The sequence below is a fragment of the Emys orbicularis genome, chromosome 2 (genome assembly GCF_028017835.1).
Source record: "Emys orbicularis isolate rEmyOrb1 chromosome 2, rEmyOrb1.hap1, whole genome shotgun sequence".
Classification (NCBI taxonomy): domain Eukaryota; kingdom Metazoa; phylum Chordata; order Testudines; family Emydidae; genus Emys; species Emys orbicularis.
The window spans coordinates 78,620,170-78,645,381 of NC_088684.1; positions in this window are offsets into that span (position 1 = coordinate 78,620,170).

Here is a 25,212-nt window from a genome sequence, read left to right on the forward strand (position 1 = left end):
ATACACTTGTTCAATTAAGGTTGCAATAACTGCTAATGGAAGTGAGAGTACTAACTAGGGAAAGATTTTAGTAATATCACAAGTGAACACACAGAATAATTATTTTACTAAACTAGACTGAGTTTACATAATGATATATATGGGTTACATGCCCACAGGCAAGACAGGCCCACATTTAGTCATGTACATGCACAGTTGGGGATTTGTGTGTACATGCATTTAGGTATGATCACATAAGGCTGGAACATATTTGCACACATGCAAGTACATGCAACCTAAGGGTTGAAAATAGCTTAGCTGTAACCCAGCTGGTTTCCTACTTCCTTGTTGCACTTGACTGACTCTGGCCCATATGTCACTTCCAAGCCCCCTCTCTCTCCATCAGTTCCTCCGCCCAACCAAATCTCTTTTTATGTTTGGTTAAGAATTTGGGCCCTGATCTTCAAAGGTATTTTGAAATCAATGGGAATTAGGTGTCTAAATACCTAGGAAGAGCTGGGCCTTGGTGCCATAGTGTAATCTATGACCTAAACACTGGAATAAATTGCCTAGGGAGGTTGTGGAATCTCCATCTCTGGAGATATTTAAGAGTAGGTTAGATAAATGTCTATCAGGGATGGTCTAGACAGAATTTGGTCCTGCAATGTGGGCAGGGGACTGGACTCGATGACCTCTCGAGGTCCCTTCCAGTCCTAGAATCTATGAATCTAAATCCCTTTCCCACTGAAGGTAACGACAAAATTTCCATTGATGTCACCCAGAAAGGAATAAGGAACCTAATAAAAGCTAAAGTATCAGACACATTTCCCCTGTGATACACGATCATATTAAAGCTGGAAGTAACGGTCCTGGAAGTTATGAAGAAAATGAATCTAAGTTTATTATATTTGATTGTTGTTGCTAACTCAGCTATTTTTACAGAAAAAATGATGGGCATGTTTCTATCAAACATTCAGAATCTGAATTAATAAGGATATATCTCAAAGGTTAATAATGACTGCTTGTAATGGACAGCGCTATTGTGCAATTGTTATTCAGTGTTGGCTAAAATAAAATAGAAAAGAACCAGTAACATACAGGATGCTTGATGGCATTTTCATAATGCAGTTTAATTTTGCAATCCTTCAACAATAAAAGTGATTCAAGTTTAATAGAAAAACTAGAATCAAAGTGAATGAAATATCTTACTTTTACAGCCATGGGAAAAATTCATAATGCACAGAATGCAAGTGCAGCAATAAGGTATGAGAGAAAAACTGACAGGAATGAAATTATTTTATAGTGTTAGATAGTGCTAAAAATAGAACTGAATTACACTCATTAGTGGAACAGCATCAAGTTATACTTGAAATCATATTACCCAAATGATTTATATGCTGAATTAACAACCTATGATGTGTGTGGTTTGTTTCTTTTGCTTTGCTTTCCTCTCCTCCCGTGTGTATTTGTTGTATTGTTCTCTATACACAGATGTTTTGTGTGGTCAAGAAGAAAAGTGGGCACAATTCAATGCCCATTGAAGACAATGAAATAGTATTGGAACAGGCCATTTATTAATTTATTGGAAAGGAATGAACAACCGAAATAGATTATTCTGTTTGGACAGCCTATGAGAGTTCAATTTTGGATGTTGGGGGATAGAAGAGAGACCAGGACCTGAGATTCCCAGGTACTAAGTATCTCTGGGGAGATGCACATTACCTTTCAACATCCATTGACTTCATTGTGTCAACTGCATTTTGCAGGATCAGTAGTTCAAGACTCTGAGTGACTTCAGTGGGCTTTCAAAGAGGAGAGATAACTCAGTGGTTTGAGCACTGGCCTGCTCAACCCAGGGTTGTGAGTTCAATCCTTGAGGGGGCCCTTAGGGATCTGGGGCAAAATCAGTATTTGGTCCTGCTAGTGAAGGCAGGGGGCTGGACTCAATAACCTTTCAGGGTCCCTTCCAGTTCTATGAGATAGGTATATCTCCATATATTTTTCTTTTTTTTGGCTCAGGCCCCAAGTTAGGCTCAATTAGCTTTTGTTTAAGTTGACTTTGTAACCAAAAATAAATAAAAACTGCAAAAATGCCTAAGTCACTTAGCAAACTAAGTCCCAATTTCAAAAGAAACATAAGCTCCTATAGGCCAGATTTTCAAAAGTATTTAGGTGCCTAAAAATACAGCTAGATGCCCAATGGGGTTTTCAAAAGTGCCTAATTTTGAAAATCCTACTAGGCCTCTACCTGCGTCTTTAGACAGCAAAATGTGAAAATCTAGCCCTTGGGAACCTAAGTCCCTTTTAAAACCCGGTAGAACTTAGGCGCAGGTTTTTAAAGGTATTTAGGCACTAAGGCAAGGCCTAAGGTCAGAATTTTAAAGAGATTTAGGAGTCTAAGCAAGCAGATAGGTGCCTAAGTCCACCATGTAGATACCACTGACATTTTCAAAGTTGCAGCTCAAGCACCATCCAATCCCCTCACACCCCAATAGGTGCTTAAGTCCCTATTTCTGCCAGTTGCCATTTTCAAAGCAGCCTAACTGCGGCGGACACCCAATAGCTAATGAGGTGCTTGGAGCCCTAGTTCTAGCCAAAGCCAAGGAGGCCCCAAAGTGGTTATTTAAACTAGACAGGGGAATGCCTAGCTCGTCAGTGTGGCCCGATACTGTAGGCATTCTCTGAACATGCCTAAGACCTGATACTGTCAGCAGGCAGGCCTGATGCAGGTCTCTCTGGCAACACAGAAGTCACTTGTGGGAACAGGCATAGGGAAAGCATGAAAGGTATTGAATGTAAGCAGGAGGCAACAAGAGAGACTGTTTCAGGTGTGAGGATATGGTATACATAAGCAGCTGACCTGACTTAGTTGCTTAACTCCAGGGGATTATTCTCAAATGAGGATCCCATCTGGAGGGTGACATCTATCTCTCAGCTATCAGCCAGGAGAACCAGCTCAACCACACAGACGCCTACACTCCACACCGCACCTTGACATTTCACTGCTGGCTCATTAGGTGACTTTCCACTCAGCTGGCCAGTTTCTGAAAATCCCTTTTTTAGGTGCTTAACTATCCCCATGCACTCCATAGGAAGCATAGAGCTGCTCACCTAACTCAGGTTTCAAAATTCCACTAGGCCAAGTTCTTAAAAAATCTGGACCTATGTAACTTGGGCACCATTGGCTTTCAATGAGACATAGGCATCAATGCCTAAGGCCTGGTCCACACTAACCCCCCACTTCGGACTAAGGTACGCAAATTCAGCTATGTTAATAACGTAGCTGAATTCGAAGTACCTTAGTCCGAACTTACCGCGGGTCCAGACGCTGCAGGCAGGCTCCCCCGTCGATGCCGCGTACTCCTCTCGCTGAGCTGGAGTACCGGCGTCGACGGCAAGCACTTCCGGGATCGATCCCAGAAGATCGATCGCTTACATCCAGACCAAGAAGTAAGTATAGACGTACCCATAGTCACTTTTGAAAATGAAATTTACGCTTCTAAGTCATGTAGGCCTTGGAATGCTGAGTGAAGTAATGTGTAAATACTAGGGCTGTCAAGTGATTAAAAAAAATAATTGTGATTAATTGCGCGATTAAAAAAAAACATGTTTAATCATGCAATTAATTGTGCTGTTCAAGTAATAGAATACCATTTTTAAAAATATTTTTGGATGTTTTCTACATTTTCAATTACAACTCAGAATACAAAGTGTACAGTGTTCACTTTATATTTATTACAAATATTTACACTGTAAAAAAAAAGAAATAGTATTTTTCAATTCACCTAGTACAAGTACTGTAGTGCAATCTCTTTATCATGAAAGTTGAATATACAAATGTAGAATTATGTAAAAAAACCTGCATTAAAAAATAAAACAATGTAAAACTTTAAAGCCTACAAGTCCACCCAGTCCTACTTCTTGTTCAGCCAATCCCTCAGACAAACAAATTTGTTTGCATTTTCAGGAGATAATGCTGCCTGCTTCTTGTTTACGTCACCTGAAAGTGAGAACAGGTGTTCACATGAGACTGTTGTAGCCGGCATCACAAGATATTTACGTGCTAGATTCGCTAAAGATTCATGTGTCCCTTCATGTTTCAACCACCATTCCAGAGGACATGCGTCCATGCTGATGACGGGTTCTGCTCGATAATGATCCAAAGCAGTGTGGACTGACACATGTTCATTTTCATCATCTGAGGCAGAAGGTTGCTTTTCTCTTTTGGTGGTTCAGGTTCTGTAGTTTCCACATCAGAGTGTTGCTCTTTTAAGACTTCTGAAATCATGCTCCACACCTAGTCCCTCTCAGATTCTGGAAGGCATTTTAGATTCTTAAACCTTAGGTCAAGTTCCGAAGCTATCTTTAGAAGTTTCATGTTGGTACCTTCTTTGTGTTTTGTCAAATCTGCAGTGAAAGTGTTCTTAAAACAAACAACATGTGCTGGGTCATCATCCAAGGCTGCTATAATATGAAATATATGGCAGAATGCAGGTAAAACACAGGGCAGGAGATATTCAATTCTCCCCCGAAAGAGTTCAGTCACAAATTTAATTAACACATTTTTTAACGAGTGTCATCAGCATGGAAGTATGTCCTTTGGAATGGTCGCCAAAGCATGATGTTTAGCACATCTGGCACGTAAATACCTTGCCATGCCTGCTACAAAAGCAAAAATGCCTGTTCTCACTTTCAGGTGACATTGTAAATAATAAGCAGGCAGCATTATTTCCCATAAATGTAAACAAACTTGTCTGTCTTCGCGATTAGCTGAACAAGAAGTAGGACTGAGTGGACATGCAGGCTCTAAAGTTTTACATTGTTTTGGTTTTGAGTGCAATTACGAAACAAAAAACCCCACTACATTTGTAAGTTGCACTTTCACGATAAAGAGATTGCACTATAGTACTTGTATGAGGTGAATTGAAAAATACTATGTCTTTTATCATTTTTAGAGTGCAAATATTAATAATCAGAATAATATAAAGTGAGCACTGTACACTTTGTATTCTGTGTTGTAATTGAAATAAATATATTTGAAAATGTAGAAAAACATTCAAAAATATTTAATAAGTTTCACTTGGTATTTTATTGCTTAACAGTGCAATTAAAACTGTGTTTAATTGCAATTAATTTTGTTAATTGTGATTAATTTTTTGAGTTAATTGCATGAGTTAACTGCGATTAATCGACAGCCCTAGTAAATACCTATAAAAGTGTGGCCCGTGTTTATATATACATGTTCTTTATATAACTGATGTAACTTTGATTTAAGTGAAAGATTTTGGATCAGCTATATATTACGGAAGAGAAAACATTTCCATGGATATTACACACATCTGAAAGATATTATGAGTAATAGATGATACGTATCCCTGGGTTGCTTTGTTTAACAACTATCTTATGTAATGTTTGGCACGGTTAGGTTTCTCCACAGTAGAGTAATCTATGTTGCATCATGAAAAGATGAACACCTTATAAAGGCTAAGAAGAGTGATTTCAAAGAAACATTGTGTGTGTTGACATTACTGTGTGTCAATCTGTAGGGCGTCTAAAGCTCTAAAACAAGATGACCATTAAATAATCTCATTTAGCGCTGAAAAAAATGAAAAAAATATTTTTTTTCTTTTAAATGCTTCTTACTCAATTTGGATTTCTGTCCTTTAACAAAAACAACAAGGAGTCCAGTGGCACCTTAAAGACTAACATTTATTTGGGCATAAGCTTTCGTGGGTAAAAAAACCACTTCTTCGACGCAACACGGCTACCCCCTGATATTTGTCTTTTTATAGGAGGTTATAAATCTCAATAAGTAAATACATAGGTAATATAATTAATTTATTATATTACCTGTGCTGAAGTGACTGAATTACTGAATAGTATTCCTTTGATATGATACCTTTTTAACTCAAATGCATATGCTAGATCTAAGGTTTCTATGTTATACTCATCTGGCTTTTTTTTTTTTTTAAATGGCATATCCATGATATGTTACCATTCATGCAAAAGACAGACTATCTTGTATAAACATACAACTCTTTGGTGAAACACAGGGTTTGAGTGACAAATATTTAATAAAAGGAGTTCTCATTATCTTTGATCAGCTAAGTCAGTATTTTTAACATGAGAAACAGAGGTTCCTTCTCATCAGTTCTCCCTCAACAAAATGAGAATCTCCATCTTATTATTGTTAATTCTATAAGCTAATGTAATCCTAGTGAATGGCACCAGATAGATTACACTCAAACCTGAAGTTCTTTGTTTCAATAGACTACAGTGGTACTACTCCCAGCATTGTGCATCAGCTATATTCTGCAGGCTCTCTACCTCTAAGTGTGGAAGGCAAGTTCAGTTTTTTTGCTAAGTTTGCCAGAGGTGAATTGACCTAAGTTACGCTATTCATGTAGCTGGAGTCAACATAGTTTAGGTCAACTTACTGCGGTGTCTACACCACACTGGGTCGATGGAAGACACTCTCCTGTTGACTTACCTTACTCCTCTCATTCCTGGTGGAGTGCTGGAATTGACCAGAGAACGCTCTGCTGTTGATTTTGAGGGTCTTCACTAGACCCACAAAGACCCCCGGTGTATCGATCACAGCAGCATCAATCCCACAGTAGTGTAGACATAGCCTGAGATCCTTTCTGCTCAAGTATGCTGCCAAGTGACAATTAAAAAGCCGAAGGCCCTTATTTAAAAGAGGAGAAGGATGAGTGTGGGATTCTGGCCAACCCTTGCTCTCAGTAAAAAAGGTTCTTATATTCATGCACTACTGTTGATTACACAGGGGGGAATTTTCAAAAGGGATAATTTTAGCTTGCAAAAGGGAATTTAAGAGCTCAGTTTTGGACACTGGAAATCACAGAAATTTTGAAAGGGGAAGGTAGATTCTGCTGAAGTTTCGAAAAATCTGCTTCCTGTTCTAAGTGTGCTGTTTAAGTTGTCTGGTGCTCTGGTTCTAGCTGTGCTCTCAGAAACCAGGATTTTCAGAAGGCAGCTGTCATGTGAAGTTACAGTACAAAGCCCAAATGCCACATAAGTCTTTTTCTATTCATTGTGGATCCTTTTTGGTCTATATGATGATATTCCCAGGATGGATACCTGCCCCACATCTCAGCCAGCCACTAGGAAATTCTACATGGACATATTGTCTCCTCTAAATATGGGGCCAGTCATGACAAACCAACTCTTTGGGCACTGCAGGCAGAACCATGTAGAATTCTTTCAGCTTAATTGACTCTAACATCTTCACAATGGAGTTTGAATCCTGGGACAATCACCAGTCCCAGAGATCCCTGAATCACTGTGTGTCACTCCTTGAGGCCAATAGCCAGGGACAAAAACTCAGAATCACTGGAGATATTCTCTTTCTGAGAGTCTTATTCAATGCAAAATGTCTGCTTTGAATGACTCAGCTACCCACGGTGGTGTGGCCATGTAGAGGTCAGATAGGGTCATGTGGACAGCCTAAATGCCCACTGATATGCTATCACCAGTTATTCAAAAATTCAATGAATTGCTTTATGGTCCAGTTTTAGTTAGGACTCTTCCCTACAGGGATATTGGAGGACTATGGCAGCGCAAGCAATCTCTAAAGCAGTTCATGCTACCTGTTCCATTACCTGCAGCATAAAGGAAGCAGGTTGGTGCTGTAGATGGAGCACTAGCTTGAATTGAAGACCTAGGTTCTATTCTAAATGTGACATAGGAGATGCTACTGAAAGCTCTTGAATACCATGGTGTGAGAACATAGAAAGAAGTCTGTTGGGATTGTTGGTGTAATTGCTACTATTTCTCCATCCACTACTTTAGGATTGGATTCCATGTGATAAGTTGCTATTTAAAAGATATCTGTTGCGCCTTAAATTCCACAACCCCTCACTGGTATTGCCTAGTATATCACCTTTTTCTCAGGGAGAATTTTCTATCTCAGTCACAAAACAAAAATTAAACCACCAGAATGTAACAAATAGTTTTCCCCAATTGGGGTTGCTAATGCCCAAGTTTGTGGGTTCAGAGACCAGCTTTCTTCCAATCAACCTCTGTCCTTCTAGTCCTGTAGTAGCAGCTTTTTGAACCCTCCTGTGCAGCACCTGTATGAGCCTGAGTTGGCATTAACTCTGTTTGCCAGTGACAGGAATAGTAACTGCACTCTGCGACACTGTTATATCACTATGCTGGTATTTCTGTACTTGAAACAGAGATATAGAATTACATTCCATGTTTATTTTGGATAAGGCTTTTATTTTCTATGAAGTACCATATATCAATTTTCCCCACTACAAACAAGATAACCTCTAACATTTTATTGAAGTGCACTTACAGTAGTTATATTTAAATAACTGTATAAAATGTGACATAGGAGATTTAATATTCTGCATCAGATTCTCAATACCTTTCAATACTTTAACATACCAGAATAAAACACTTTGATTAAAAAGTGAATTCATTACATTATTCCCTCTTCATTATTCTAAAAAGCCCATATTATTGTTTCTCTGTTGCCTTCCAATTTAAATCTTTCTGTATTGTGCAAGCTCAGCAGCCATGTTGTATGTAATTTGCTTGCTAGTTTACCTATACTCAAATGCATACACTGTGTATATAGACTATGGAATTAGAAGCGAGCTCTATAAAATCAAACGTGATTCTATGCTGCAAATTAGGGAAAGGGGAATAGGTTCTGCACTATGGGATCATTACTTACTAATGCTTTGAATGTATACAACTGGATCAAGAGATTTTTTAAGTACAGAACTGATGGCTGGTAATGATGCTTCAAACAGATTTACAAATTTCTAGAACCTCTGCTTGGAGAGTTGTCAGAGAACTGTGGCTAAGCTGTAATGTACCTACCCATATTCACAGATCCCTTAAATCGTTCAAGCTACTTAATAAAACTAATAACCCCATCAAATGTCTTCAAAATAAATGGGGAGAAGCAGGCTTTTTGACGTTCCCTATCATTTCAGCACACCTCCTTCCCTTAAGACACTGCTGCATGTGTTTGCCACCTCTTCGCCTTATAAACTTTGTCTTTTAAGGACAAAACCCTGGTCTCACTGAATCAATGGGGTTTTTGTATTATTAATTCAACATATTTATTTGTAGTTACACAAACTAACTCCCTCATCCTGCAAGCACCACTGAAGTTAAGCATCTGAATTCTCTCAACAGAATGATAAAATGAGATGTTATGCACAACTTTTATTTTACCTCTCAGCCACAATGAGACTGTGTGGTATGTCAGGATCCATTATAATAATATCACACTTAAATACCTCATTCTTCAAGAATATCTTTTCCAACCTGTACTATAGGAAAGCTAAATAGCCACTTGATCACCTGCATTTGCAGCCTGTTCTACAGCATGCAAGACTTCTACTATTTCAAAATCTACTGACTGATGACAGCCTGATTTTGCCACACACATTCATTTTGTGCCTACTATATGGAATAAGCCAATTTTCATGTTTAACATTGGCATACTACTAAGCTTTTTTGCAAATGCTGGTGGCACAAAGTAAGTTAGGCAATCCCAAAGCTATAATCATTCTGTGCTAACCTTGATTTCCCAGAAAAGAGTCACAAGTCACAAAGGTAGAATACATTTCTGAGTCAGCAGCAGTGTTATAGCACAAATAAGGGGGGAAAGTCTCTGGAAAAGACCTCTTGAAACTAAGCTCTTGAGAAGTAAAATATCCATCCGTGAAGACATTTCTGGGGAACACCACTCTAAACAAAACACCCACTAAAGATTCTGATTTACAAGCCACTCCTGAATCCCCTTTGATTAAAACCTCCTAGCCCCTCACTTTCCAACCCAGCTCCTAAAGTGAGGCTTTTATAAATGCAGGCAGAGCCCAAATAGCCCACAGGTGAATCAAGCCCTCCTATTACTCCATCCCAATTAGTCCCCAACAGGATCCTTTAGAAAAGTGGATCCAGCTACTTTTTTTTAGCTCCTTTGGCTTATAAATGACTATATTACTACTATAGTTCACTTAATGTCAGCCTATATTTAGAAATACACTTTGTTCTTTCATTGTAATGTAACAAACTAATTTATTATAGGCTCTTGCTTTGTACATTTTATAAGAGACCTGATAAAGGGAATTCAATTCTCTATCAGTATTAGGGTGTTATTCTCCAACTACTGTATATGTTCATGGATGTACTTTGGCTTTGCATTTCTTTGCCACTTGTGCTGAGAATGCTACACTTTTGCAAAATGGTTGCTTATACTGAATCCATAACATCTCTTGTTTCATACCATCACAGACTACGTACTTATTGCAAGCAAATTGGTCTCTGCCATCTGTTTATCATTGTAGTCCGTGTACTTCAGCTCTTTCACTGCCGGCTAGCACTGTGATTTGTGAAGCACAGTCACCACTAACCCTGCAAATGTCTCCTGCTTTTTGCAAGGTCAAGTCCATTTCTCACAATAACCTTACTTTGGCCCTGTTGTCAGTCATACGACAATGAATTTTATTTCTAATCAGTCTTGATTACCATTCAAGTTCACCTGACATAGCTTTATTATTCAGATCAACAGTCTCCCCGGTAACTAGTGTCTTGTTAAGATAATATGACTTTTCCAAGTGACATTCTTATGGGATGCAAAGTATTGAAGTTTGAATGGAATTTTTTCTACCACTTTGTAGTACATTTCATGGTCCCTCTGGAATGTATTCTAGATCTCCAGTGCCCCTGGCTCTTACATAGGTAGCATTTTGGAAGATTTCACCCCATTCTATTCTTTACATTACCACTTGCTTCCAGAGAAATTTCAAAATGCAGCTACCTTCCATCTCCAGTTCTCTGCCCAGTTTCCTTCTAGACAGATTCCAGTCTTAATTTACTCTATTTTTGCTTTAGTTTACATCTGACACCGTGTCATAAGGTGTGATAATCAGGAGTGTTGGTAAAAGACTAGTTTGTAATTCCTGAACCTGGTGACATGACATGGGTCAGTGACTCCAGAGGGACAGTGGTATGTCCCTGTCTCATCAGAGGGGTCAGTATTCGCTGACTTCAAGGGTATAGTGTGCCAGCCAGGTAAGGCATCCACGCTATTCTTATGTATGCATTGTGCAGCACATGCTAGCCGGAGTGCATGCTGCTTTTTCATACTAGAGAACAAAAGTGTGAATTTGCACACAATTCACCTAGCCCATCCTTCCCTGCACAATCAGGATGGCTCTTGTTATGCTCTCATGATTTTCTGTGCATCACAGTCCAGTCCTCATTTCCCTGCCTGGCTCCCAATAGTAAAGGCAGGCTTAAATAATGAATTCCTAGCCAGTTTCATACAGTCACATTATTCTCACCTACTAATATTTGTGTGGTGTGGACCTGGCACTGCATTTGGTTTACATGTGGGAGAGCCGCATATCAAAGTTAATAATGTATATATTATTCTCCCTCTTGTTAGCTTCTATGAGTTTTCTTCTAAACTTTATATAGTTCTATGTCCTTGTCTAGCTATACTGTCAGTAAGTTAAGGAACTACTATGCCCCTTTGGAGTACTGTAAAATATAAATAAAGAAAAACGAAAAACACAGCCACATACATTTTACAAATAGAGTAGAAAAAAAATTCTTTAAAATTATTTGCTCTAAAATTCAACAAACAACTACTACATCACTCTCCAAAGGCTAATATGAGAATACTTGTATGCTGTTAAACCATTTCATAATGGAGCAACAACATAATTTAGCAGAGATTTTTTTTCTGTAATTGTGATACAGTTGGAAAAATGTAATGTGGTTCAAGGATGCAAAATCCTCATATGTCTACCTGCAGGACATTATAGCATTAATACATTAAATTATGATCTACAATACACTGAAATATTGACTCATTCATGTGGCAATACTGGCTACTCTGATATACCAGCTCACCCACTTCAGTTTGTTTTGGTTGCACCCATTGTGCAAATTTTTGTTCATTTTGGTATATTCATTGTTGGTATTTATGAAGAATAATACATTTTAAATGTCAGTGTGGTTGTTATCATGATACAATTGTATTTTACATGTTGACTAGTAATCTTATTTGTGAAATGCTGACAATATGACAGACATGAATTGGATAGGGTCCTTGCTAAGTCTAAAGGGCATTGACTTCAATGGGGTTCCATCTGCTAACATGAGATGTAAATTTATGCTGAAGTTTTTGAACTTAGGCCATTCCCTATCTCCCTGGTACCTCACATAAATAGGTTTGAAAAGGAGGTGATTCTGAGGGATGTGTTAACAAATCTGAATCTAAGTGAATTTTGCCTAAAGGGCAAGTCCCTTAAGTCCCTTTGAATGTCAATAGACTATGTGCCCTTAAGTTTGGAATTCATTGCTAAACAGCAGAGTAAAAGAGGTGATTAGAGACAAAAAGGCATCCCTTAAAAACTGGAAGTCAAATCCTAGTGAGGGAAATAGAAAGGAGGATAAACTCTGGCAACTCAAGTGTAAAAGTATAATAAGGCAGCCAAGAAAGAATTTGAAGAGCAACTAGCTAAAGACACAAAAACTAACAGATCCTGCTTTACTGAAATCAATGGGAGCAGGATCATACCCTAGATATTTGAGCTGCCCAGTCCCATGAAGAATGCAAGCTTAAAGCCTTAGGACTGCTGTTGCTATTGAAAATAAAAAGAGGGATGAGAAAGCTGTGGACTGAAGGAGAGTGACCCAGGCGAGCAGCAAACAACTTAGTTTGAGAATAGGAAGAGCACTGAGAGAACTGAGTGAAGAAGATGAGGGCAGCAGTGAGAGGTTATAAAGGAAAAGTGAGGACCCGGGGCTGCAGTAGGGCACCTGGGTGAGAGGGACGGAGAATGGGAACAGCAAAGCAACACGTGACAGGTGGGTAGCTGAGACACCAGTGAGAGTCCTAATTTATGGGGCAGATAGCATCAAGAGACCTGCAATTTTTGTTTTTTTCTATGAAAAGTAGTCAGGGATATGATGTCTCAGGAGGGAAAAATTAGGTGGTTGAAGTTCATAAATGGAAAAAGTATGAGACCCCCACTGTAGGGAAAGCTGAGCTGAGGTGAAATTCCTTTGGGCTCAGTTTCAAAGTATTCTCCAGGTTTGCTAGGCTCATAAACAGACATGTTTACTGAAACTCAATGGAGCATGCTAAAGTCAGACCAAAAAAGCAGACTGATTCAGCACAGGGGAGACCAGAGTGGCTGTATGTCAGTCATCACTGCTTCTCAAGGTTATCAGGAATGCCATGAGAAAACTGAACAGGGAATTCCAATAAGACACAACACAATCAGGGAGAGGAGCCATCCACCCACTTTCTTACAGCAAAGTTGCTAACTCTCCAACTGCCTCTGCCTGGTGGCTTTGTTCTGTCAATGGCAGAATTATCAAAAAGTTGCCCCCTGAGTATTTTTCATGATGTAAGCCATTGTGTTTCTTATGAAACCTACTCCATCCAGCTATTAACTTGATGGCGAAGACCCACGTTTTAATACAGTCAACCTCAGGCTACATCTACACTACGGGGGGGGGGGGGGAGGGGGATCGATTTCAGATACGCACATTCAGCTACGGGAATAGCGTAGCTGAATTCGACGTATCTGATCCGACTTACCCCGCTGTGAGGACGGCGGCAAATCGACCGCCGCGGCTCCCCCGTCGACGGCGCTTACTCCTACCTGGGCTGGTGGAGTACGTGCGTTGATTCGGGGATCGATTATTGCGTCCCGACGAGACGGGATAAATTGATCCCCGAGAGATCGATTTCTACCCACCGATCCGGGCGGGTAGTGAAGACAAGTCCTCAGATGCTCGTGTGTCAACCCTGACTTGTGTGCCCAAAGAGAGTCAAAATCAGCCATGGGTACTCACATTGGGAAATGGAATCACACTGATTTATATCAGCTGAAACTCTGGCCCACTGAATAGTACCTTATTCTGAAGAGAGTGCTGTTGATTTCAGGCCCTTTGCATTTTGCTTTATAACTCCTTTGTACTACTACAACTTCTGTTCTTTATTCCCAATGGATTAAAAAAGCACAAAAAAGAAGAAACAACACCAAAACAGAACCAAAAATACTCAACAATAATATATTTTATTCTGTAGATGTTCTTGAATGTACCATGATTAAGCATTGTAGGATGTGTGTGCACACAGGCAGATTTTAGCAAACACAATTGACCATTAAGAATTCGGTTTATCAGGAAAATAGGCCCAGAATATGAAGGGTGTTCAGAGAGTGATGGGGAGGGATAGAGAGATGAAGAGAAAGAAAGCCCTCAACCCACAAAGCTACAAAGAAAACTCAAAACAAACTACAATTTGATCCAAAACTAACTTCTTTTGTTTTGGAGAATTGTGGTTAATTCTATATCCTGAGTTTTTTAAAAAAATGAATCCCCTGCATTTCATGGTTCTGTGAATACTGGTTGCCTTTCTAACAAGACTGGAAGGAAAATATACAGTTACATAGAAGAGAAAAAAGAACAGGAGTACTTGTGGCACCTTAGAGACTAACAAATTTATTAGAGCATAAGCTTTCGTGGGCTACAACCCACTTCTTCGGATGCATATGATATGCATATGATATGCATCCGAAGAAGTGGGTTGTAGCCCACGAAAGCTTATGCTCTAATAAATTTGTTAGTCTCTAAGGTGCCACAAGTACTCCTGTTCTTTTTGCGGATACAGACTAACACGGCTGCTACTCTGAAACCTGTCATAGAAGAGAAAGTCTCTTCTTACAAAAATCCCAGGTAAACATCCAAATTACAGAGTACTTTTCTGAGCTCATCCTGAAAAAAAAACTTCTTGAGATTAGGCCAGACACTCTAGCAAAAACTAAAATCATATTAGACAACACATTGTGCTAAATTTTCCTACATATATTTGATATTTTACAGTGTTGTACATTTTCTGGGAAAACAGAGGGTGGGAGCTCATAACCAATGGGGAGTTTAAGTGGGAGTGAGTCTCATTGGAGGAGAAGGTATCTGTACTTGCGTCTGTCTTTCTAGTGCTTGTATGTGTAGAGGCCTGTAGGGGCAGTGTGCTGGGAGGGCTGCTGAGCCCAGAGCCCTGATTAGGGGGCGGAGCTTGGCTGATTAGGGGGCCTATAAAAGCGGCCTCCCAGCCAAGCAGCGGCACAAGCAGCGAGCAGCGGCACCCAGGAGCCGGCAAACAGGGCTGCTAACAGGGGAGTTTAAGTGGGAGTGTACAGGGGAAGGTGGAAGGGGAGGCAGGAGGGCCCGGTGGGGCGTGTGCTTTGTGTCCCCAGGTGCAGTGGGCAGAGACTACAGCAGCCATGAGCCAAGCAGCGGGGGACACAATGCAGTTGATTGCATGTGGCAGCTGTGGTATGTACATGGTCCTAGCAGGGGCACCTGAACAGAGGTATGTCTGTATGAAATGCCGCCTAATCGAACTGTTAGAGGAAAAGGTCCGTGGGTTGGAGATGCAGGTAGAGACCCTGGTAGAGTTTAGAAGGGGATTCGAGCAGCTACTGGAGCAAAGGCTGGGAGTGGCGGAAGGGGAAGGCTCAGGGGTGCAGGTGGAAGCGGGGGCTATGGTCTGTGAGGGGGGAATGTCGGGGGGAGAACAAGAGCAGTGGAAGCATGTGACCGTGAGAAGCAGGCGAAGGAAAAGGAGGGCTAGTGAGGGGGAAATAGAACTCAGGAACAGGTTTGGGTGTTTGGATAACGAGGAGGCGATGCAGCAGCTGGTAACTGATGGTGGGAGGCAGAGGAAGAAAAGAAGGGCAGCTAGTCCAATAGAGAGAGGGGAGGAGTTGATGGAGACAGCATCAATACTCGGCCCCAGGAGGATACAGGATGGCACTAGGGGGAGTTTAAGGGAAAATAGAAACAGACAGGAGTTACGACTACAGGGAACAGGGGATAGATTAGTAGATCGCACTGTCACCAGGCAAAGGCAGGTTTATGTGATTGGAGACTCCTTACTGAGGAGGTTAGACAGGCCTGTGACCAGGGCGGACCCAGAAAACAGAAGGGTGTGCTGTCTGCCGGGCGCTAAGATACGGGATGTGGACCTGCGGTTGAAAAGGATACTAAAAGGAGCAGGTAAGAACCCCTTGATCATCCTTCACGTAGGAACGAATGACACGGCTAGGTTCTCGCTAGAGAGAATCAAGGGAGATTATGCCAGACTGGGGAAGACGCTTAAGGAAGTTGAGGCTCAGATTATCTTCAGTGGGATTCTGCCTGTTCCTAGAGAAGGACAGCAAAGGGCTGACAGAATTGTGAGGATAAATAGCTGGCCAAGGGAGTGGTGCTATAAGGAGGGCTTTGGGATGTATGGCCACTGGGAGGCTTTCGGGGACAGTCAGCTGTTCTCATGGGATGGACTTCACCTGAGTAGGGAAGGAAATAGACTTCTGGGAGGGAGGCTGGCTCATCTCATCAAAAGGGCTTTAAACTAGGAATTGGGGGGAGACGGTTGGGAGATGTCCAGTTAATCTCCACGCCAGATTCCAACACTGAAAAAGAGAGCGAAGAGATAAGCACAGATATAGGTAGGGGTACGGAATTGGACATAAGAAGGAGGGGGCGGATGGACAGTACGGGGTCCGTACCAAATTGCATAACTAATGGGAGAAAGGATAGACAGCATACAGTAAGATGTTTATACACCAATGCGAGAAGCCTAGGTAACAAAATGGAGGAATTGGAGCTCCTGGTCCAAAAAAATGAAACCTGATATCGTAGGAATAACCGAAACGTGCTGGAACGGTAGTCATGACTGGAGTACAGGTATGGAAGGGTATGTGCTGTTTAGGAATGACCGGAAAAAAGGTAAAGGTGGGGGAGTGGCATTGTATGTCAATAATGAGCTAAAATGTAAAGAAATAATAAGTGATGGAATGGATAAGACGGAGTCTGTCTGGGCAATAATTACACTGGGTAAAAGAACTACTAGAGCCTCCCCTGAGATAGTGCTTGGGGTGTGCTATAGACCGCCGGGATCTAGCCTGGATGCGGACAGAGAACTATTTAATGTTTTTAGGGAAGTAAAAACTAATAAGAGCTGTGTAATCATGGGGGACTTTAACTTCCCAGATATAGATTGGGGAACAAATGCTAGTAACAATAATAGGGCTCAGATGTTCCTAGACGTGCTAGCAGATGAATTCCTTCATCAAGTAGTAACTGAACCGACGAGGGGGGATGCAATTTTAGATTTGGTGCTGGTGAGTAGTGAGGACCTCGTTGAGGAAATGGTTGTAGGGGACAACCTTGGCTCGAGTGACCATGAGCTAATTCGGTTTAAACTAAATGGAAGGATTAACAGAAATAAAACTGTGACTAAGGTTTACAATTTCAAAAAGGCCAACTTTAATAAATTAAGGCAACTACTTAGGGAAGTGGATTGGGCTAACATACTTAGGGATCTAAAGGCAGATGACGCCTGGGATTATTTCAAGCTGAAGTTGCACGAGCTGTCCGAGGCCTGTATCCCGAGAAAGGGAAAACGGTTAGTAGGCAGGAGATTTAGACCTAGCTGGATGAGCGGGCGTCTCAAAGGGGCGATTAAGAAAAAACAGAAAGCGTACAAAGAATGGAAGAGGGGAGGGATCAGCAAGGAAACCTACCTTATTGAGGTCAGAGCATGTAGGGATGCAGTGAGAAAGGCCAAAAGCCGTGTAGAGTTGGACCTTGCGAGGGGAATTAAATCCAATAGTAAGAGGTTTTATAGACATATAAATAGGAAGAAAACAAAGAAAGAGGAAGTGGGACCGCTGAAGAATGTAGATGGAGTGGAGATTAAGGATAATCTAGGCATGGCACAATATCTAAATGAATATTTTGCATCGATCTTTAATAAGGCTAATGAAGGGCTTAGGAATAGAGGGAGCAGGACAGAGGGGAATAAAGGAGGGGGGATTGACATTACAGTATCAGAGGTGGAAGCCAAACTTGACCAGCTAAACGGGACTAAATCGGGCGGACCGGATGATCTTCATCCTAGAATATTGAAGGAACTGGCGCAAGAAATTGCAAGCCCCTTAGCCATAATTTTTAATGAATCTGTAAACTCGGGGGTGGTACCGTTGGACTGGAAAATAGCTAATGTGGTTCCTATTTTCAAGAAGGGGGAAAAAAGTGACCCGGGTAACTACAGGCCTGTTAGTTTAACTTCTGTAGTATGCAAGGTCTTGGAAAAAAATTTGAAGGAGAAAGTAGTTAAGGACCTTGAGGTGAATGGCAATTGGGACAAATTACAACATGGGTTTACGAAAGGCAGATCATGCCAAACCAACCTGATCTCCTTCTTTGAGAAAGTAACAGACCTTCTAGATAAAGGAAATGCGGTGGATCTAATATACCTCGATTTTAGTAAAGCGTTTGATACTGTACCACATGAGGAATTATTGGTTAAATTGGAAAAGATGGGGATCGATATAAAAATCCAGAGGTGGATAAAGAACTGGTTAAAGGGGAGACTGCAGCGGGTAGTACTGAAAGGTGAACTGTCAGGTTGGAGGGAGGTCACCAGTGGGGTTCCTCAAGGTTCGGTTTTGGGTCCGATTTTATTTAATCTATTCATTACTGACCTCGGAACCGAATGTAGGAGTGGGCTGATAAAGTTTGCGGATGACACAAAGTTGGGAGGTATTGCCAATTCGGAGAAGGATCGGGATATTCTGCAGGGAGACTTGGATGACCTTGTAAATTGGAGTAATAATAATAGGATGAGATTTAATAGTGAGAAGTGTAAGGTGATGCATTTAGGGATGACTAACAAGAATTTTAGTTATAAGCTGGGGACGCATCGGTTGGAAGTAACGGAGGAGGAGAAGGACCTCGGAGTCCTAGTTGATCGCAGGATGACTATGAGTCGGCAATGTGACGTGGCTGTGAAAAAAGCTAATGCGATCTTGGGATGCATTAGGCGAGGTATTTCTAGTAGGGACAAGGAGGTGCTGCTTCCATTATACAAGGCACTGGTGAGACCTCATTTGGAGTACTGTGTGCAGTTCTGGTCTCCGATGTTTAAAAAGGATGAACTCAAACTGGAACGGGTACAGAGAAGGGACACTAGGATGATCCAAGGAATGGAAAACCTTTCCTATGAAAGGAGACTCGAGGAGCTCGGTTTGTTTAGCCTAACCAAAAGAAGGCTGAGGGGGGATATGATTGCTCTCTTTAAATATATCAAAGGGATAAATACCAGGGAGGGAGAGGAATTATTTCAGCTCAGTACTAATGTGGACACGAGAACAAATGGATATAAACTGGCCGTGGGGAAGTTTAGGCTTGAAATTAGACGAAGGTTTCTAACCGTCAGAGGGGTGAAATTTTGGAACAGCCTTCCGAGGGAAACGGTGGGGGCGAAAGACCTCTCTGGCTTCAAGATTAGGCTAGATAAGTTTATGGAGGGAATGGTTTGATGGGATAACGTGATTTTAGTCAATTAGGCAATAACGTGCCATCGCTGGTAAAATGGGGGTCCGGCTGGAGAATCTTGCCTGTATGCTCGGGGTTCTACTGATCGCCATATTTGGGGTCGGGAAGGAATTTTCCTCCAGGGTAGATTGGCAGAGGCCCTGGAGGTTTTTCGCCTTCCTCCGCAGCATAGGGCAGGGGTCTCAAGCTGGAGGATTCTCTGCGACTTGAAGTCTTTAAATCACGATCTAGAGACTTCAACAGCTGAGTTAAGGGAAAGTGGGTGGGTCAGCTTTTGTGGCCTGCATCATGCGGGAGGTCAGACTAGATGACCATATTGGTCCCTTCTGACCTTAAAGTCTATGAGTCTATGAGTCTAAACCTTATAGTCCTTGCTGACAAAACTTCCATATCATTCAAGAGGAGTTCTGCCAGCATTTGGGACTGTGTAAAAATTAAGTAATAACTTCAGGATTTTGGTCCAATGCATTGCTACAATGCTGTTGGCTTCTTCACATACAGAGACAAATTATAAAGTTGGTTGCTAATTCTTTTTTTGTTTGATTAGTTGGTTGAGCTTCCTAGATTTTGTCAGGCACATGAGCCAGATCAAAAGCCCACTTAACTCAGTAGGAGATTGTCAGTGACTTCCATGGGCAATGGGATTTCATAAGTACTGAAATCATGTGGTAAACAGTGTTCTCACACAACATTTGACTGAGCCTGAACCATAAAATAGCAGAAGTCTAACGAGAAAACTTACTCCTGTGAAAATTTCCAGCCCAATTTCTAGACCAAGTATTTTGGATAAATTCAAGTAATTCAACTTTTGTGCATTCAGCCAAACCAGACCTCAAATATTTTGAAGTTTGCCCCTCATTAGAACCTGAACAGACAATTAAACAAAATACAACCAGATCCTCATCCAGCATAAACCGGTGTAGCTCCACTGATATCTGTGGATCAATGGCTCTTTACACCATCTGTGTATCTGGCCATATATGTTAGTCAATGAACATCCACTTAAAGCTATGAGTTATTCAAATTGTTTGAAACAGTGTGACACAGCTGCAATATAAATCATACATTGAAAAAAAACTACCCTTCACAATATTAAATAAAAGGCAATGTAAAGAGCAAAATCAAGGGCATTTTTTTGTAGCTCAGTGCCATGTAAGGGCACTAGAACAAGAAATCAAGCCTAATCTACCGTTTATGAGATTTCTTAGAAGTGGCTCCTTTAACTCCAGTTCTGTAGTTGGTCTCTTGCCTTTAAAAAATAATTCTTTCACATTTTGATTGAAAATTATGTGTGTGTATGTGCGTATTTATTGATGGGGCGACACTTGACTCATGATGTCAGAGGACATCTGGCTCCAAGCATAGTTGAAAAGCTATTTAGCAGTAGCCCTAATGACCTTAGCCCTTGACAACAGCCTTATCTGTAGGCTGCACTTCAGTGAACCATTTTGTCCCTTAAAACAAGCTTCACATTGCTTCCTTCCTGCGTGCCTCTTCTCATTTTTTTTGTCTTTATCTCATCATATAGAGGATTCAGACAGAAAAATGAAATGTTATAAGGCAACGTCCTGATATTGTCAGAATATTTTATAAGGGGATCACTAACTATATGTGGTTAGTCACTGTGCACTATATGCCCCACAACTGAATAAATTCTAATTCTTTAAAAGTTGTATGTAAAGTATAATCTTTAGAAAAAGCACTTCATTTAGCCATATTTCTACCATATTTCTCTGTGGTGAAAAGGGGGGAAAAAAGGCTTCCAAAGTTTTCTGCTGCAAATGTGCACAGAATTTGAATAAGTTGAAGATGAAACACAACAGGTATCCTGTGTTATCATTGTCCCTGATAATCCTTAACAGGACTATCAGTGCCCTGGCCTTAGACTGGATCATTTTATTAAGCCATTTGTGTCACTATAGGTGATTTGAGGTCAGGTTTGTTGATTTATTTCCCACTCCCTGTATCTGGAGTATTCTTTGCTATGGGGCTGATCCTGTTCCAATTACAGTTAATGTGTGTTTTTCCATTGACTGCAATGGGAAAAGAACAGGGCTCTACACATCCACTGTAATTCAGTGGTTGTGTTGAAGAGTACACAGTATGTCATTCCCATCAGAGAACACTAACAGGAAAATGGTTTCTTGGTGCCAGCTGCAAATCTCATGGTGCCCTGCTACTGTATTGAAAATGACATATAAATTCCACTGATCAGAACATATTATAGCAACATGCAGAAAGGAACAAGTTCTGTTTTCCACAAGACAAAGGAAGGTATTATATATAAAGGGTAAGTGTTTCAAAAGACAGGTATCCTGGGCATTTTATGGGTAAAAGACAAATGTCCTGGGGCCACTTTTTATTAAAGAGACTTGAATGTCTGACAGCAATGCAGACACATCACACAGCATAAGCCGATTGAAACATTAAAGGGGGGGTGGGGAAGCTAATTACATGTTTTACTAACTCCATGATAAAAATAAGAGATTTTTTTTACCTGATTGATAGGTGGAAAGTGGGTCCTGAAAGGACATCCTTATTATTCATCTCAATCAACACCTTTCAAACAAGCTGAAATCTCAGAGGCAAGCATAGCTTTAAGCACTTTTTTCAGTGCCTCTGTAGACTGTCTTTTGAAGGTTAGGTGAGCACCAAAATGTTACCTTTTGTTTCTCTTTTGATTTCTATATGTACCGCGAGATTCCATGTCTTCTCCTTTGAAGCTTAAGCTGTCTGCTGTTTTTGTGTTGCTTGTATCCCCTTCTAGTCCCTCTTGCTTTTTCTAACTCTCTTTTAGCTTTCCTCTTCTCTTAGAGCTTTATGTGTGTAATTCCTTGGAGCTTCATGCTGAAGAGGCATGACTTGACTGCAAGCTTTCAAGAGTCACAAATGAAATGAGCTCAGGAACTCTGTGTCTCCTGATGCCAAGTGTGAAAAGCTTTCCTAAATGCTACAGTTTTGGCGGTAAATTATTGAAGCCAGTGAGAAAAGAATGGTGTAATAAAATGATGGGTAATATTGACATCAATACCAGACAGCAAAAACTGTTTTGATTTAATGGACAGTAGTGTTATTGATTCCTGTCCTGTACAACACAATTTAAAAGCAAATAAAATCCATTACTTTCAATGGCAGACATTTTAAGAGACACTGACTGTGTAACGTTTGCAATATTTCACTGGGTTTGTGTTGTCTCTTTATTTCTGTAGATTTTGGTCACCACAGACTCAAAGATTTTGAGGTCACATAATTCCTAGAACTATTTCATTAATAGTTACAGTTCATTAGAAATACATACATCCATAGAATCCATTTAGACCTTGATTGTCATCTTGACTAATCTTCTCAACCAAGCAGGGCCTATCACTTTGAAATGAAATCTCCAAGAAAATCCTAGAACCTGCAGAAAGTGGTATTGGACTGTCACAAGGTTTCAGGCCTCAACAAATGATGTATGTCCAGCTCCCCTGTGCCAGAGCAGGTGCTCCATTTGGTCAATGAAGAGGGCCTGGAAGCACCTGGGGGCTATAAAGGATCAGTGAAGGAGACACCCAGGGAAGGGAGATTTGATGAAAGAGATACTTGCTGGAGAGAAATCCTAGGGAGTCAGAGTGGACTGGTTCAGTCAGAAAGCATAAGTGAGAGCTGCCAGAGATCAGGGGACTGGAGGAGTTCTGGAAAAAAGTAGAAGGTTGAAGGCAGGAGCACAGCAAGAGGTGTTTTCTGGCTGGGGTCCCCAAGCCAGAGAGCCAGAGCTATGGGTTAGAGAGGGCTGAAGCCAGGGGAGCAGCAGAGGAGCTTACTTGCTGACATCTCCAGGGGTGGAGGGCTGAACCCAGAGGGATGGTGAGAAAGCCAGGGGGAGTGAGGCATGCTCTCAACAGAGAGGCTGAGGGGGTTCCTGCTGGGAAAAGCAGGTTTGGGGTGGCTGTACAGGGACATAAGAGAACTAACAGAGCCCAGGTATGTTCTGAAGGCACTGGTGTGTGGTATGTCGGGCATCAAGGGAGGAGATATCTTGAGTTTTAATGATTGCTTGCGCTGGGGTGAGAAATGGACTATATGTGTGGGACTTTTGTTATGGACTACTTTGCCTGAGGCTCTATATTAAACCAGCTACCAAGGAGGGTAACATTGAGTCAGGAGAGCCTGAAGTGAAGATATTCAGGACTCTGAAGGAGGAAAACTGAGGAAGGCATATCTGTTGTGCCATAATCCACCAAAGGAACACTCCAGGTGGGGCAGCCCTATGACATGGACATTCAATAGAACTCAGTGGTCCTTCTCTTTGATTCAGTAACAACTCAATCCCTAACACACTGCTAAGGGCACTGTGATGGTGGAAGCACCTTCTCTTTGAATGAGACATATAACTGAGACTATGGCATTCTTTTTGCAGTATTAGAAGTGTTAACTCCAGTACCCTGGCTAAGTTAAATATTAGGAAATTATATTATGCCTCCCTACATTCTTCCTGACGCTTCAGTTGTGCAAGTTATTTGTTCATGTCCTTCTTACAGTAAACTGACGTGTGTGTATGGGCAGGAGGAGGTAGAACAGCTGCCAACTTTCACCCCAGAAGTAGATGCATTTACTTTGTGGATGAAAGGACGCCCTTGGCAAAGTACCGTTCAATTCTCTTGGATGGAAAGTGTTACACAATTGGTAGGGTATTATGTTCAAGTTGTTTTTTCTCCACAACTTGCTGTATTGTATATAATACTGCACATGCTTATTTTTACACACACACACACAGACCTGTAGCATTTTGGGTTTTCTGAAAATTGGCTATACCTTTGAGCTATTGAAGCAACGTATCACCAGCAGGAAGCATGATACCATTCCATTGATCTGAATACAGCATTAAAAGTAAAGGCCTAGTTTTGACTATTTAAATGATTACAGTTTTAGCCCATATGTTTACACTTTTTGGCTATTTTGTCCAAATCAAGAAACATTACCTCTTGTCAATGAAACTTAAATTGTGTATCTCTTAATATTATTAATTTAAAATACATATTTGGGCCCAGATTTTGAGCTGTTGTAAATTGGAGTAGGTCTATTGACACCAATGGAGCTACATTGGTTTACAGCAGCTGAGAATCTGATCTGAAATTTTAATGTTAAAAATAATTGGAATACACCGAACTGTGGCTTGTGACATGTAATTTGCTATATATTCATATACAGAAAATTATAATGCAGCATTACTGGGGGGGTGGGGGAAGAGGAGGCATATCAAATGGGGTCCCACAGGTGTCTGTTCTGGATCTAATAATAGCCAATATTTTAATTAATGAGTTGGCTTGGATAATGGAATGAAGAGTATGCTTATTAAATCTGAAGATGACCCAAGGCTGGGAGGAGTTGCTAGCAGTTTAAAAGACAGGATTAAAAATCAAAAAGACTGATTCTCCAGTTTGTCAAGGTCTAAATCAACAAGATGAAATTCACTAAAGATAAGTGCAAAGTACTACACTTAGGAAGACAAAATCCCAAATGCACAACTACAAAATGGGGAATAACTGGCTAGGCAGTAGTACTATGTAAAAGGATTTGGGGTTATGGTAGATCACAAATAGATTATGAATAAGTCAACAATGTGAGACAGTTGCAAAAAAGGCTAAATATCATTCTGGGGTTTATTAATAGAGAGTGTTGTATGTTAGCTAGGGGAGGTAATTGTCCCATTCTACTCAGCACTGGTGAGGCCTCAGCTGAAGTATTGTCCAATTCTGGAATACAATACTTAAGAAAGATGTCGACAAACTGGAGAGAGTCCAGAGGAGAGCAACAAACATAATAAAAGGTTTAGAA